This window comes from Nicotiana tabacum, chromosome 20 (assembly GCF_000715075.1).
Source record: "Nicotiana tabacum cultivar K326 chromosome 20, ASM71507v2, whole genome shotgun sequence".
In the NCBI taxonomy this organism is placed as follows: domain Eukaryota; kingdom Viridiplantae; phylum Streptophyta; class Magnoliopsida; order Solanales; family Solanaceae; genus Nicotiana; species Nicotiana tabacum.
Window position 1 is genome coordinate 26,105,927 of NC_134099.1, and position 18,522 is coordinate 26,124,448.

Sequence of the window (18,522 nt, forward strand, 5' to 3'; positions counted from 1 at the left end):
TTTTTTCCAGAAAATTAATGATGACCCTAAAATATCCTATTTGTGCAAATCATCCTAACACTTTGGTCATACTAGGATTAAAATACTAACCGAATTATATCTGCCGACCTTATCTTGATCTACATATATTGACACCTTTACCGAAAGATATATTTTTTTCTTCAAAAAAAAAAGTAAAGAAAAAAGGGAAAAAAGAAAAAGATTAGTTGTGGGCCTATTGGACAATTTTTTGGTTGGGCCAATGTGTGGTTGTATACACATGTATTTGACTTTGACTTATTGTTAGATTTTCAAAGGCTGTTACCGACGTACCGCAATTTGATTTTTCCTATTAGTATTCTCTCCTCTATGTAATGGTATTGTCAAAATTTTCCAATGAAGCAACTTTACTATTACACCGTTCGATATAGGGCATTGAAGAAAAATAAAAAATAAACTAATTATTCTTTATTTTTTGTATTTCTTATATTTTTAACGAAAGCAGGTAATAAAAAATAGATTATTCTTCTATATTCAATGGGAAAAAATTGACGATGGAGACAATATTTTGAAAATGAATATGAAATATACTTGCCAGAAATAATATGGTATAACAACCTACGAAGAGAATTGGTATAAAAAAAAGCCTTACTTTAAAATATTGACACCCTATAACCCAACATTAAGGTTTTCTATATTTAATTAGATTTTATAACCAAAATTATTTTTGTGCAAAATCAAAAGAAATGTAGAGCACTCTCCCATCCCTCCCTCTTTAAGCTTTTGTTCTCTATCTTCCTCAAATTTTAATCCACATTTTTCAATCCCCCAAATCTCTTTATTCTTCTCTCATAATTACTCTGTTAGGTTTCATCTTAATCTTTTTCTTAGGTAATTTTTTACATCTAGAATTTTTTGTAGAATTTCCCTTAGCATATCATCATTCTTTGCAACTTGAAAGAAGGGTAAAAATTCAACCTATAAGAAATCAAAATCTAAAGCTACAGTGGTCAATCTTCATCTCTTCATATAGATGATGGCTTCTGATTTCGAAGTTTCGATGTTAAAGGGGTCGAATTCGCCATATGCAATAGATATTCGACATGACAATTAGGTTCCATTTCATTCAATAGTATCCGAAAATTCTCTGAAGTTTTTCTAAATTATATTTCTATTTTTTAATTTGTATATCCACAAACAAATATATATAATACAATAATAATTATATTATTTGTATATCACACTGTATAACATAATAATAATGTGTATATTAAAAAGTATATCAAAATTTTATTTTCCTTCTTTGTATAATATATTTCAGATTGAAAACTCAAGTTTTAAGACGACTCCGCATGTGTATCCCCCATTGTATCCCGTGTATATCTCCATGTACATTAGTGATATCTCTTGTATCAAGTGTATCTGTGTATATCCATAAAAATATATGTTATATATACGATATATACAATGTGATATACACACACATTCATAAAAAATTGTGTATGATATACACTGATGTACATAATATATAACGTGATATACACATGTCACAGTTGAATTCTTAGGTCTGGTTTTTTTACTTGAAACTAGTCAAAATCACTTTTTAATCTTGCTCAAGTTTTGTATATAGCTTCGTAGGCATTTTCAACCAATTTCGGTTACACCACTCATTCAATCCAACAAAAGAGAGAGAGAGAAAAGAAAAACAAAGCTGAACTCTATGTTTTCCTTTTTTCCTCTCTTAGTTTTTGCTTATGATGTTCTTTGATGTGAGATCAACTTTACCTTTTTATCCCATTAATTTCGTTTTGCATAATTTGTAATAATATTCACTAAACCATGAGAAAGAAAGAGGAAAGATAGAAGAAGAAATATAAGGATAGAAAGGGGGAGGGAAAAGACAAGATACGTACTATGTAGGTTATAGGGGAAGGGGGATTATAAAGAGAAAATAAATAAAAAATTGTTTTTCAAAATTTGGCTATATAATACCAAAGTTTTTGGGCTTCTCCTGCCAAACTAAATTTAAGGCAAAAAAATACCAATTATACTGATGCGTTGTTATACGTGTCAATTTCCCTATTAAGTTGGTGAAAAATAGTAAAAATAGCACGGGTTAGTCATTTTTCGGACTGACCATTTAAAAATAGTCAGCCCGTTTGCAAAGTCATTGAAAAATAGCCACTATTTTGCTGCAACACGAAAAATTCTAGCATAATATACTGGAGATCGATGCACCTGTGTATGAACTTCCAACATAATATGCTGGAACTCCAACATGCGAAAGGTTCCAGTATAATATACTGGAGATTGGAGCACCGATGCTCCAATCTCCAATATATTATGCTGGACCGGTATATTATACTGGAGTATTTTTCCGGATTTTAAATAGCGTTTTCGTTCAAATTTATCTTTACATAAAAAGTAGCTAAATTTTGATTACTTTTAAAATTGTGGCTATTTTCGAATGATCACTTGTAAAGTTGGCTATTTTTGAATTTCTCCCCGAAAAATAGATAAGACCTTTTCTGTCGGGCTTTAAATGGTTTCCACTGGCTTTAAATGTTTCGGCTTTAGTGGAGCGAAGTGCACCAGTAGCCATTCTTTGGGCCGCTGTTTAAGTTTTAACCTAAGTTTGCAGATTATGTAAGGTTTAATGAGCACATTAACGAGTATTTTCATCTCGTAACCACGCATGACTCTCAGGGCTCGTTTGGCACGCGCGATAATAATAATAAAATAATTAATTCCCAAATAATTGATCCTAGAATAACTTGTTTCACAACCAAACAACCCCGCAGATCGTACAAGCTCCTTCATCTTATTCTTATAGGAGTACTACACTGAAAGAAACTAAACTTAAGTTTACTGGTCATGTAGCCCACTTCTCTAATTTAAGACCAAAACATTAGCAGCCCAATTAAATTGGGATTGTTACACAAATAACCAGCTAAATTTACTATTTATTTTCTCTAGCCAGTATTTAAAGATTATATATTGATTAAACACAGTTATACATATATCGCACATTCATTATACATATAATATATATCCACAAGTTATTTTTAGTTTAAGAAATTTGATAAACGGATATTTGGGTTAAATCTTCTTTATCTTTCATTTCCTTGGTCCAAGTTCTTTGCCCCATTTTGCCAGAAAAGTCTTGCACAAAATGTTCTGTACGATGTAATCTAATTTTTCCAAAGTAATTTAAGTAAATATATACTTATAGTTACCTTGTGATAATATATTAGTTACCATTTTTATCAGGTTATCAAATAATATTTATTATACATAGTTACTTGTAATTATTATCATATAAGTCAAATGATTGTGTAAATATTTTTACACCATCAACAGATAGAACATTAACTGTACTTCTCGAAGAATATGGTATATACCATATACATAATGGATTTTTCACCCGAATCTCCCCTTTCCCTTCTCCCTTCTCCCTCTCTACTAGCTAGAGTTTCATTGCTCGTACAAACAATATAATTTTTTTTTAAATAACATAAAATAAGTTAATATTTGTTTATTTCAGATTTTGTGATCTTCAGATGGTAGAAGCCTAAAACTACAATTATGTAAAAGTGTTGTCTAAGAGAAGCAAATATATATATAAAGATTTTTTATTATGTGCTAGAGTTCTTGTATTGTTGTTGTCGTTGAATGTGAAGGTGCGATAAACTGATAAATACATGACTTCAAAGAATTGAAATAATTGACTTTAACAAGAAATTGTTCTTTGAAAAGAAACCACATCACGTGCAAAATAAATTACAAATTAATACACTCCATAGTCTTAATGTAACAAATCAAAGAAACAAAAACAAAAAACTCAAATCATTAGACATTAGGTTTGGCTTCCTTTAGCTGAAAAGAAATATAATTATGATATGTTCCTAAAAGTTGCTGCATACAAAAAATATGTTGGAACTTGGAACAACTTGCTCTGAATTGTAAACATCTACGTTTGAATATGTAGAAACTACCTAAGACCTTTGTATAATAATTAATAAAAGTCAAGAAGAAGGGCCCTATAATATATTGGATGCTAGTGTAATATCCAATGTCTAGTTGCTATATATACTATCTTGGTCTGTCAATTTTGTACTAGGCAGCCTTTGTATTTTCATGTTTAGGGTTTTTTATACGTGTGTTGATAACCATAAAGGCAAAGGTCATCTGCTCAGAGGTGTACCAACATTAAGAAGGATTCAACATGTCTAGAAACTTCATCCACAACTTTTTGATAGCTATAATTTTTTTTAAATTAAAATTAAAAAGGCTCTATAGTTCAAAATTGACAAACAAACCGAACTAGTACGTACATGGCAATCCGACGGAGGCAGACTGATGAGGGCAAGAAAAGCAAATCATTGATCAAAGGTTTTTAGGTTGACGAGCTTTTGAAGAAGGGATTATTATACAAACAGCCAGACAAATTCAGTATTTACTTTTTCTACCAATATATATGAATTATATATTGATTATACAAATTTATACATATATTATATCTCCTAAGAGTGATTATATTCAAGAAGCCATGGATAATATGGATAACCATATTATCCGCCGAATAATCCATTTTTTATCCGTATTAAATATGGGTCGAGTCGAATAATTTATCTTTTTTTTGAATTACCTGTTTTCAATCCGCTCATATCCGATCGACCCACCCGTTTGCCACTCCTAGACGTGGGCTTGGACAATGAAACGGACATTGGAATTGGAAATAACTAGAATCCAATATATTAGAGGGCCATTCTTGTTGACTTTTGTGGAACACTTTTGTTGAACAAAGATCTTACGTAGTTCTGCAGATTCAAACATAGATGTTTACAATTCGGAGCAAGTTGTTAGAAAACGTTGCATGAATTAACTTTTAGGAACATATTAGAAATTTCTTTTCAGCTAAAGAAAACAAATTAAACCTCATGTGTCTGCTGACCACATATTTTTTGTTTGTTTTTGTTTCTTCTTATGCATCAAGACTGGACTATAACTTTAAACTGAGGACTAAACCAGTATTTGCAAACTCTTCTATTGGAAAAAGTGAAATATTATTATTCACGACCAAACGGGTAAAATTTTCTTTTTGAATGTTCTTCAATTACTGTAGTATTTCTCCAGATCATTAATAGATACAGCTTTCAAAGTCATACCATGAGAAGTAATTAATTAGGAAATACCTATGGCTTACAAATCATCAAGTTTATAAAACAGATTTGACTTCTGTATGTTATTGTTTACTTCGAATTAATTTCAAAGCTATAGATTACAAGAATTAAGTGAAGCTTATTAGTAAAGTCCCTACTTGTATATCGTAAAGTTTGTATTAATTTTTTTCGATTTTCTTGAGGTTTCTCTTTCATGGATACTAATAATAGAAGAGATCAAAGAAAATATTTGAGTACTCAGGAAAGGAAAATAAGTCTCTTCAAGTGAAAAGACATAACTCAACTTTCTTTTCGAGCCATCAATAATTGCCGGATTTCAACGGCTCCAACGATCCTTTCATCGATCCGTCAGTTGTGAAATACTCTACTAGGTAGAAGCCCCAAATCGTTAGAAATATCTTAACATTTTTTTTAAATAATGGAAGATAATATCTGAATAAGAACAGAGAGCATTCTGCCATATGTTCAATGAGTCAAAACGAATTCCATTTATCTTCCTGATATTATTGTTGCAATTCCAAATATTATTAGTCTAATAATATGAATATCTGCATGTGTCGTTGTGAGCTATAGTCAGTTTTGCTAGTTGAGAAGAAGAGTTAGTTAGTCGGTTATAGTTGTGAGACCTTAAGTAATTAGAGTTAAGTTAGTATAGAGTTGAGATAGTGTGTAATTGTATATAAAGTTGTACTCCTCTGTTACAAAAATACAGATTTCATTTTACTGCAATTTCTCTCTTCTCTCCTAAGCTCAATCTCTCTACTCTCAAACCTAATTCCAAATTGCTTGGATGAATCTATAAATTGAGCTCAGATTTATCAAGCTCACATGGTATTAGAGTAGTGAAGAGTTGTAATACCGCAAATTTCATTCAATTTGGATGAAATTTCATCGTCGTCTTCCCCGCGAAGCTATGACAGACGATCGTCAATGGCGGCCGAAAAAATCGATCACATGCATCCGTTGTTCGTTCATCCCTAAGATACTCCTAGTTCGATTTGATTCCTGTAAAGCTCACATGATCAGAAAATTACTGACTGTGGCGTCGTTCAATGCGAATTGCTTTGCAAGCTAAGCGGAAGCTAGTGTTTGTGCTTGGGACATGCAAAAAGGATTCGTTCAAATTTGAATTGCATGAGGACTGGGAAACATATAATGCAATCGTGATTTGCTGGATCATGAATACTGTATCTTCGAATTTACTTAGCGGCATTGTCTATGAATCTAATGCACATTCACTACAAAAAAAAACTGGAATTAGCTACGAACGCCGTCGCTAACCTGTCGCTAAAACGCTCGGAACTAACAGAATTTCTTGATAATCCGTTGCTAAATGAGATTAGCGACGGATTTTTCTATTTAGCTACAGAATTTGTCCGTCGCCGTGAGCACGTGATTTTTGCCTCATACGAATTACTCCAAAAGAATTCCAAAAATTAGGTCTTTTCTTTAATTATGTGTTATTTTTAGGAATTATTATGTTATTTTCTTGATTGTTTGCATATGTTTGTGTACATGTTTAATGCATTAAAAATACAAAAATATTGTATCTGCATTTAGGATTTAATTTTATATTTTTTAGATTAATTAAGTGAATTGTTGTTATAAAAAAAATGAAAAAATTCAAAAAATAACGTATTTTGCATTTTTAGAGTTTAATGTCGAATTTTCGGTATTTTCTTTTTTAATTTGGTAAATAATATTTGGGATAATTATTATTTAGAATTAATTAGTATTTTTGATAGGATGATTTGATTTTATAATTTAATTTAGGATTTTAGTTTTAATTTTTCGAAAAAAAGGGGAAGAAAAGAAAAGAAAATGAATTAAAGAGAAGGAAATCGGAATTGGGCCAAATTCAATTTAATTTAAGAAGCCCAAACAATAACCCAGTCAAACCTGCCCGATCCAGCCCAAACCCGTGTCAAAATTCGGTCCATCCCCAGGCCATATCAAACGACGTCGTTTGGTATAGTTTGATCAGGACCGTCGATCTCACTTGATCGAACGGTCCCTAACCTCGCCCATGACCCAAGCCCAGACCCGTCTTCCCTAACCCGGTCCGCCCCAGTTGCTACACCATACGACCTCGTTTCGTTAAAAGATTAATCATGGCTGTTGGATTCTCATCATCCAACGGCCCTAATTTAATTATCCCTTTAGTATACCCTAACCCATTAGACCCTACCCTCAGAACCCCCCTCTCTCTCGTCTATCTTCAGAGACCAACAAATCACCGCCTCACTCCGTCGCTTTCCGCCCGCCGGAAATCATCCACGGCGGCGGATGGTGGCAAATCACCCCCAAAAATACACCATAGACTCCTCTCACCCTTCCCTTTCCAAACCCCTACTTCATTTCTTTCGAATATCCGTGGAGCTCTTCGAATATCGATTCGAAGGGATGGACCCTAGTGTCGCCCTAATATTCTCTATTGGAGGCGCCACTTCCAATCAATCCTAAATTAACACCAGGGAATCCCCATGTCTCCCTCTTCCCTAATCTCCAAGTATTTTCCCTCAAATCCATTCTAAACCCCTCGAATCTTAAATCCCAAATTCGGGTTCCAAGAGCCAAACCTAAAACTCGAGGTTGACGATGATGGTTCTAGTTTTAGAGCTGATTTTGTCACAAAATATGTTACTCACTTGTTTTGACAAAGAACAAGTGACTAACATTATTTGGCGATGAAATCGGAAAGTCAGGGTACCAAGTTGATTTCCAGCTTAGTCGGTGAGTTTCCCGGTATCATTTCTTTTTATTCTAATGCCTATGCCACCTCTGCCTCTTCTTCTTCTTCTCTTCTTTATCTTTGAACAATTTAATTAAGTTTTGAATTAGGTTTAAAATTGTGAATTGGCCATTCATTTTCTTTAGTTCATATTCATGTATGTCGTTAATCAATCTAATAGCTGATTATGATTTTTCAATCCAGTTGAAGGTTTTCGTCTTTTTGTTTATTATAATTGTGATAATTTAAAACTTAGGAAGCTTCTCAATAGTGGTAGGGTAGAAATTGCATTACTGAATTAATTAAAAGCACTAAACTAATGGATAATTAAGAAATGAAAAGTTGAATTGATAGTGGTGAATGCACTAAGATGAACAATTATTTATAGACACTAGGAGACACACTAAAAAACAGACTCTGAATAGGGGGGATATTCTGAAAATACTAGAAATAGAGAAAAATTAAGAGCTGGAAATAGTCTAAAAATCACCAAAGTATATTTGCATTTTTTGGTTAAAATTGCTGTAATTTTTTTTGAAGGAACACTGTTCCATTAAGTTCTTGGTTTGAGTCTTGAGATTCTCAGCTTCCAAAACAGTTTTCTGGTTCATTTGAGTGTGGAATTGAAAAATATGATTTGAGTATTGGTTTAAAAATCTGATTCTAAGTCTGCTGGTGTTTGCTCGAGTGGAATTTTTCTTTTGGTTTGCTACATATCAATTCTGGGCTTAGAGTTAAGGTTCACTGATTGTGTTGGTCTACTATTGCTGCTTCCCTTTAGTTTCAGGCTAATTTTGGTCTATCTTGCTATTATCCAGGTGTTTTCAAGCATTATGGATATCACCTAAGTGTAATATGGAGTTTTGACTTGGAAATATGATAATATGATGTTATCATTGTTGAATTTTATTTCCTTTTCTTTTAATCTCATCTATGGAGATAATATGTAGCTATAGAGATATTTGATTATTATAGCGGTCATGAATGGTATATTATAGTATGAAACCTACACTTTGAGTGGTTGGATTCTCCTGTTTGGCATCAGTTTATTGAAAAGTAGCAGTAGAAGAAAGAAGTGTCTTAGTTTGTGCTGGTATTCGCATTTTGAGTTGGATTTCTTAAATAAAAGTGTTGATTCCTACTGCAGCTAAATGCTCAATTCCGTTGTGTTATGATTCATTGGAGTGTGAAATTATGTATGATACCGTGCATTGCTAATTGATTTCCTATAATAAATGACGATAGGGAATGTGTATAGCTACAGTTTATAAATCTGGCTTAGATTGGTCAGATATGTGAATTTGTTTAAGCAAAAAATTGTTTCCTCCTTTTCTAGCAGTTAGCATTTCAACAAAAGCATGACAAGAGTATAATTAATTGAGAGTTCTGGTAATTTTTGTTCAGATGATGTTTGGATGGATTTTGTTCAAAAGGAATCAAATAGATTTAATAGGTGGTGAATTGAATGGTTTTCATATGAACGCAGTCGTAGCTATGTCTTTGTCATATTTTATAATTTGAAGCCTGCAGCCTCAATTCTAATAATACTTAATGCTAAAGCTCTTGGTAGAGCTCTTACGCATGTAAGATAACTATTTCATTATCACTTACACTTCGTTTTTTTTTCTTTCTCTAGAAAAGTTTCATTTTCATATATTCCATGTTTATCTGCTTTTACTCTTTCGAAACTGATAACACAAAAATCATTTGAGTCAATTCAAGTATGATGAATTTGTTGATGCTAATCACATTTCTGAAAGGGAACTAATATTTTAAATGCCACATGATATTTGTATGATTAAAGTGAAAAGTTGAGGGAGATAATGTTGTGAAGTATACGAAGGAAAGATTGAAAGATGCGCCGGGTGAGGATTGAATGGTCACCTTCCGACTTGTTTTGTGGGATATAATCAGTGAAAAAGGTTATGCTTTTAGTATGAGTTAATTACCTCCTAAATTTGTGTGAAGTATTTCATTTGATACGCAACTGCCTTTAGTTCGTAGCTTCACAAAATTCCCCGAACGTAAAAAGAATGAATTAATGAGCATCGTAGTTTGCTTTAGGTCCGTTAATTAATAATTGAGGTGTGCCATATTATACAAAACAAGTAGTTTATGGCCCTCCGAGCTTTAGTTTGAATACCTTTACTTTTAAAAAAAAAAAAATAGAATTGATGTGCGCCGCGTAAAATAAAATACCAAATGTGTGACCCTCGTTTAATTACTTCCTTTAAAATATTTAGAACTCAAGGCGTGCCATTTAGCAAATTTCCATGGCCCTCGCAAAGTTAAAAACACGTTGATGCTTTTAGGAGCATTATTTTTGTACCTTCCTAAACTCGGGTGCGCATTTATGTGACATAAATTCAAATCTCAACAATTTTAAAACATGATGAAGACCGCGGGTGCATTTATATGATGTGGTCCAAGACGGGTTTTAACAACATTGTAATATTCCTCTAAAAATAATTAAATAAAGCAGTTAAAAGTTTAAAATGGCACATAGGTTCAAAAATATTTTAAATCAGATAAATAGGCCAATAATAATAGTTGAGCGACCGTGCTAGAACCACGGAACTCGGGAATGCCTAACACCTTCTCCCGGGTAACAAAATTTCTTACCCGGATTTCTGGTTTGTGGACTGTGAAACAGAGTAAATATTATATTGACTCGATTCGGGATTTAACCGGTGACTTGGGACACCCTAAATATCCCAAGTGGTGACTCTGAATCTTTTAATAAAATAATCTCGTTTCGATTGTCACTTTACGTTGGAAAAACTCCCTTATACCCTTACGAGTGTAGGAAAAAGGAGGTGTGGCAGCTCTAGCGACTCTGCTGGGGACTCAACCCAGAATCTGTGGTTCAGGATTCAGAATTCGAGCTTAGATAAATTGTTATATTTGGATTTATCTGATTTTGTTACATGTTTGGGCCTAATGTGCTAAATGTTGCTTTTTACCGCTTTGATATTATTCGAACTGTATATATAAACTGCTACGACATCCCTCACTTCTCTCTCTTGAGGAGTGCACGCTGGTCGTGACTTCTTTCTGTTAGTGTCCTATTCCAAATAGAACGAGGTTCGGACAAGTTGCAAAGACGGATGATCTTTTGGTTACCGGTACGCAACCCCCCCCCCCCGGCTCGAGTTGTCCGCTCCGGTAAGCCAGGTCTAGAACAAATAAACCTAGGTTTTAAACCTAGTATGACAAGACCTCATGTCGGATCCCTAGTAGGAGTGTTTGTCTGCATCACGTGCATTTTGACTTTGGAGACTCAACACATGGGGTTGGGTCTGTCTAGGACAGGTGTACCAAAAATGAAAAAGACCATCCTGATGCATCTTACTTGCTACTTGTGCATTTATTTGCTTCGGATTTGCATGCTAACCGGCTTTTGAATAAAAGAAAAGAGTTTGGAAAAGAAAATAGCAGTGTGAGGGCTAAGAGAGGTAGCTACCTGTTTTGAAAACCTATATCCCAAAATATACCGAACTCTGCCGAAAATTTGAAAAGCAAAAAAAAAACAAAAAGAGAATTTTTATTGTTTTCAAGAAAAAAAAAAGTTGGTCTTTTGTTTTGTCAAAATTTCCCGAACTACGCCAGTTTGATTCTCACAGGATATGGGATACGTAGGCAACTCCCATCGGGTTCAACTGCCCTTTTTGCAAAATAGCCCAAAAAGAACAAAAAAATTATTTTTCATTTGAAAATAATTAAAGTAATGTCATTCTTGTCAAAAATAGCCAATTGTCCCCAAAAGGGCGCTGGAAGGTTGCTTTTGCAAGAACATCCACCTTTGATCATTTTTCAAACTTTTGGCTAGTTAGCCGACACAGCCTTAAAATCTTCGTTCTCAAAATGCTGAAAGGCTGTATTTGCAAAACCGGGTTTTTATTTTATTTTGAAAAAAAATGTGTGTTAATTTTATTTTTGAGTCAAATAAGTCTTAATTTTGCCTAAACACCCTAATAAACATGCAGAATGAGCACGAGTCAGAATTTGCCGGCAACAGTTATGAACAAAATCTCTTTGGAGTTGCGTATGTGGTGAGAAGATCTGGGCAAGTCAGAGCAAGATAAGGTCAATCTGTATTTGGGAGGTCTCACCGGGTTTATGAAGATAAGGCCTTGGGGAGACATCATAAAGGCGTTGGTCACATTTTGGGACCCGGCTCACAACGTCTTGCATTTCTCGGATTTTGAACTCACACCCACCTTGGAAGAGATAGTAGGTTATATGGGAAGTACTGAAGGGCTGAGGCATAAGTATCTGATCGCTCCAAGAGCCATTAACTCTCACAAATTCATGGATTTGTTAAAAATAAGAAAGGAAGTCCCATATTCCGATTTGGAGGGTGGTTTTTCCACTCTACATTTTATGTACCGGATGTACGGGCATATAGGAGGGTTCAACGATCCGGAAAGCGGGGTTTGTAGCAAAGGGAACCAAGCAAAATGGGATGAACATATGCGTTTCGCTTTCATGGTAGCTTTCTTAGGCCTTGTGGTGTTTCCCCGGAAAGATGGGAATATTGATATGCGGGTGGCTGGAGTCGTCAAAGTCTTAATTACCAATGCCAAGAGCACCCTTGCCCCTATGATAATATCTGAGATATACCGAGCTCTTACAGCTTGTAAAGCTGGGGCAGATTTCTTCGAGGGATGCAATTTGCTACTACAAATGTGGATGATCGAACACCTGTGTCACCACCCTCAGTATATGAGTTATGGGTCTGCAGAGAAAAGTTGCATTGAAGAGTTCGACACAAGGATTTCAGGGTTCAAGTTACCGGAGGGGTTTGGAGAATGGATAGCCCGCCTTCGCGCCATCACTACGGGACAAATAGAATGGACTTGGCTTCCTATTGAAGAAATTGTGTATATACCCGCCACTGGTCCTTACTTCCTCATAATTGGTCTTCGAGGTATTCAGCCTTACGCTCCCTACCGAGTGATGAGACAATTGGGAAGGTGTCAGGTGATGCATCCAGATGAAGATCTTAGTATTTAAGCGGTTGGGATTAGCTCCGACGACCAATTTCACTTGAAACATTTCGTTCTATTTGGAACAAGTGCCAGTATTTGACGGCGAACACTCGAGCGCGGGACCTATCTAGAGGCGAGGTCTCACCCGCCTATCTTGCCTGGTATAGAAAGAAGAACACTGCAAGGGCCGAACTAGAAAGATCGGCCAAAAAACTGCACATTTAGGAATTCATCGAGGCATCGCAATAACCGTGGGCTTGGTTGGCCAAAGAAAATGAGTACATGGCCACAATCGGAAAGCTGGAAAAGCACGTCAAAGGCCTTCAATTCGAGAATGGCTTACAAGCAATGGCGTATGAGGGTTAAAAAAAAGGCTAGCCAAAGAAAATAAGGCCCTTCGAGCCCAGATTCAAAAAATAAAAATAGCGGCAGAAAATCTTGTCAGAAGTGCCAAAGATGAAAATCTCATCTATAACCCGAGGTAGAAAGTGGGTGAATATAGCTTTGATCTGAATAAAGTAGAATGTGAACTAGCCAAGGCTCGAAAGCAATTGGCTAAAATTGCGAAAGAACAAGCACGCTCGGTTAAACAATTAAAAGAAAGATACGACAATGAGGTTGCGGGGTTAAACAAAAGGGTCGTCACCATTGAGGACAAAATGATCAAACAGGCGAAAGAATTCAAGGCTGAAAGAAAACATTTGGAAGAGATTTGCAACAACTTCAAGAACAAAATCAAGCAGCCAAACAAACTCTGGAAGCCAGGGCACGACAGATTGGGCGTTTGTTGCAAGAAAAGGGTGTCATAAGAGAGAGAGTAAGAAAGATCGCCGACTACATCACAATGAAGTGCAGTAGTTGTGAGGATATGACTAGATCTATGTTTTCCTCCACTATGATGACCTTTGTCCGCCAGATAATGGAAAGTCTCTACCACCTCCAAGGGGATTTAGCATGTCGGCCCGATACGAGACCGAATAATGTCCCGCGGACCCCAGGAACAGTTGAGGCACTTATGTATTCGTGATTTTCACTTTAGTCTGTATTTTCTTTTTATTGGAGTCTATCAGTTTGTTTTCAAACCTGTATTTTCTTCTGTTGTAATATGTTGGCTTGTTTTCCTTTCATCAAAGTCCGTTAGTTTGAGTCGTTATAATCAAAATAGTTGCTTTTTGTGAAAATTCGAACATCCCCCCAGAAAAAGGTTTTGTTATTTGTACCCCAGAACTACGCTTGGTCTGATTCATGCGAGGTCATGAAACATAGGCAATCTTCATAGGATCCGACCACAACCAAAAGAAAAGAATAAAATGAAAAAAAGGGAGGGGAATAAAAGATAGGCATGAGTAACAATAAAAGGGAAAGGTCGGGAAAAGCTGGGATGACACAAGCAACCGAGCAAATACATGATAGAAATGACTAATTGCCTTGGTGCATTGCATTCCTATGTATGGTTGCTTATTTGTTAAAACTCTAATCACTAACAAGTTTGGTTGTTGTTCCATAATTCAAGCAGTTAGTTCACCTAAGCATACTGGCAACCCACCCATACCAAACCAGATCCAAAGAAGAAATAATCATGTCTATCCCAGATGTAGACACCAGTGTCATCGAAGGAGAAGAGTAGGACGTTAACGCCATGAAAGAAGAGATGTACAAATTGAAACAACAAATGGCTGAAATGTATCAGGCCTGGGATAAAGGACAACCGCCATTCGCTTACCCGGATAACCCTACCTTCACTCCACCACCGGCTCAAACTCAAGATCATCCTGCCACCGATCTATCCCCGAGCTTTCCCATTTACCAACACTACCGGGGCACCACTTCTCATACACCACAATCTCCACCCCCTAAACCAATTCCATACCCTCCTCCACTAGTAACTCCTATATTCGTAGCACCTCCACCAGCTACACTCCACAAATCTCCTAGTGAGCCTATGTTCCAGGCCCAGGACAACCAATACTACCCCTCGGAGCCCACTTTCAAAGCTACAGAAACCCATTCCTATACTCCTCGCTTTGACCTCCCGATAGAAGCTGATAAACCAGTCAAAAATACTGAACAGAAGGAGAAGTTCAGGAAAGTTAAAAGCTTAGAACAATAATTCAGAGACATGCGGGGGTTAGGAGGGCAAGTAAGCGTGGCCTACAAGGACCTATGTCTGTTCCCGAATGTGAAATTACCAGCAGGTTTCAAGATGCCCAAGTTCGATCTATACAACGGGCACGGTGATCCAGTAGCCCACTTGAGGGGTTTTTGCAGCAAGATGAGGAGACTGGGAGAAAAAGATGAATTGTTAATGGGTTACTTCAGTCAGAGTTTGAGTGGATTAGCATTGGAATGGTATACCCGCCAAGACCATGGAAGATGGTACACATGGGATGATCTGGCGCAAGCATTTGCTTGTCACTTCCAATACAATCTTGAGATCATTCTAGATCGATTGTCCTTGACTAAACTGGATAAGAAGCACAGTGAAAGCTTCAGAGAATATGGTTTCCGATGGAGGGAGCAAGCAGCAAGAGTAGATCCCCCAATGAAGGAAAGTGAGATGGTAGATTACTTCCTACAGGCTTTGGAACCTACTTACTATGGCCATTTGGTCTCAGATGTGGGAAAGTCATTCAACGAAGTGGTAAAGATGGGGGGCATGGTAGAAGAGGGCCTCAAGTCGAATAAAATCATGAGTTATTCGGCTATCAAAGCGACTACTCAGGCTATTCAGGGCGGCATATGAGGGATTGGGAAGAATAAGAGAGAGGAAGCAACAATGGTTGATTCAGGAACTTGGTCCGGATCCAGAGGTTCACCTTACCACTACAATCAACCTCGACCCCACCAAAAAACTTATCACCACAATCCACCCTAACACTACTATCCCCCACCAAAACCTCATTTTTTTCGTCCACCATGCACATGCATACAACCAATCTCCTGCCCACATTCAATGGCATGCTCCCATCCTACAAAATACTTATCCACATCCACGAGCCTACCAAAACACTCCCGGACCAAGTTTCTGGCCTAGTCAAGAATTTAAGAGTGAAAGGTTGCAGAAAAAAAACCTTTACTAAATTGGGAGAATCATACACTAGTCTTTCCACAGGCTAAAACAGCTAGATATGCTAAGGCCAATACAGTCCAAACTGCCAAATTCTCCTTCAATGAATCTTGACTATACTGTCAGCTGTGAGTATTATTCTGGTACTCCGGGTCATAATACAGAAAAGTGCTGGCACTTGAAAAGTGCGATACAGGAGCTTATTGATACCAATAAAATTGAAGTTCAAGCTCCCGAGCCGCCCAACATTAACAGGAATCCAATGCCAGCCCACCAGGAGGCAAATATGATCGAAATAGTGCATGCGGAGGGAGAGCCCAAGAATCCATCATAGACCATCATGATGATTCGGTCTAGTGGAGTCAAGACAGATAAATAATCAGCAGGTGAGAAGTTGGTGCTCAAGCCGAGCAAAAAGAGTGTTGAGCCATCTGTGGCAGTTGAGAAGGGGTCTTTAAGCAAAGTTGCAACGAAACAGGAAGGGGTGAAGGTGATTGTACCAGGAGCAGCCAACAAACCCATCATAATTGTGGAAGGTGCCCGCGCAGATCGGGTTATTATCAAGCCGGTAACTCAGTTACCAATAATCAATAACAAGGTCATTCCATGGAATTACGAACGGGTAACAGTGATGTACAAAGGAAAGGAAGTCAAAGAAGAAATCTGTGAAGTGCAGGGTTTGACTCGCTCGGGAAGGTGTTTTACTCCCGAGGAGTTAAGAAGAGCTAAAGATAATCCAGCACTAGTAAAGAAAGCCGTAACTTAAGAAGAAGCAGAAGAATTCTTGAGGAAGATGAAGCTATAGGACTACTCTATCGTGGAACAATTAAGAAAGACGCCTGCTCAAATTTCCCTATTGTCATTATTGATCCATTCGGATGAACACCGTCAAGCTTTAATGAAGATCTTGATTGAGGGGCACGTTCCCGATAAGATCTCTGTGAATCACTTGGAAAAAATAGCCAACAAAATCTTCGAAGCAAACAGAGTCACGTTTTCCAATGATGAATTGCCTGTAGAAGGTACTGAGCACAACAGAGCTCTTTACCTCACAGTAAAATGTGAGAACTCTGTGGTGACCCGGGTATTGGTTGACAACGGGTCAAGCGCAAACATCTGTCCTCTTTCCACTCTAAGCAAGTTAAAAATAGAAGATGGGAGGATCCATAAGAACATTATTTGCGTGCGGGGATTTGACGGCGGAGGTAAAGATTTAGTTGGGGACATAGTGCTGGAGCTGACGATAGGGCCAGTTGAGTTCACAATGGAGTTTCAGGTGCTGGATATAGTTGTTTCCTATAATTTGTTGTTGGGTCAACCATCCACGCCGCTAAAGCAGTCCCACCAACACTATACCAGATAGTCAAATTTTAATGGGATAAACAAGAAATAGTTGTGCATGGGAAAGACAGTTTATGCGCTCGCAACAATGCCATTGTATCGGTCATTGAAGTGGAAGATGACCAGGGACCATGGGTCTACCAGGTTTCTAACACGATGTTGGTAGAGAAAGTTTCGGAGGGGAAATACATTCCAAATCCAAAGATAATCGCCGCATCAGTCATGGTAGCCTATGAGATGTTGAAGAATGGTTTTGTACTCGGTAAAGGTTTGGGCTCATCTTTGCAAGGCATCATACAGTCGGTGTCCCTTCCTAAAAACTTGGGAACATTTGGTTTGGGATTCAAGCCCACTGCCGCAGACATGAGAAAGGCCAAAAAGCTAAAATATAAGGCATGGGTCCTTCCAAAGCCAGTCCACGTCTCTCCAAATCATTTGTCAAGTCCGGTACCAGAAGTCGCCCAGTAACAACAATTCCCAGTTCTGTGATTGATCTTAACAAGGAGTTAATTGAAAGATTTGAAAAGTTGTTCGATAGTGTGAACATGGTGGAAATTGGATAGAGTTCTAGAAACGCGGAAGTGCAATTTGTGGGGCCAAAAACAAAGCTTAACAATTGGAAGGCTACTCCTCTCCCCATTCGGAAGGAGTCTTGGTAGTTTATTTTGAGTTTCCTTCAGTTTGTCTGGGTTATTCCAAGGTTGTAATCCAGATTTTTTATCTTTCAGTCTGTTTGAAGTGTGCAAACCTTGTTATATTTCATCATTCAATGAAATGCAGTTTCCTTTTCTTTATCATTCCTGATAATTTCCTTTTTGTTTTTCTTTTCTTTTCTGTACAGTTCTTTTTACGCTGGCCCTAATAACATGGCATGCATAAGGAATCCTCAGCCCAGTCTTAAAAATCAATCTGATTCCGAAATAATAGTTCAAGAAGTAGATTGTGACTACGAATCAGAATACGATGAGGATGAAGCCTTCGAAGAGATTAGTAAGGAGTTAATTCACTTCGAAGAAAAACCCAAACCCAACCTGAATGAAACAGAAGCCGTCAATTTAGGGGATACAGATAATATCAGAGAGACTAAAATAAGTGCCCATCTCAAGCCAAAGATCCGAGAAGAATTAATCAAAGCACTCATCGAATACAAAGATGTTTTTGCATGGTCGTATGATGACATGCCGGGTTTGAGCACTGATTTAGTGGTCCACAAATTGCCCACTGATCCAG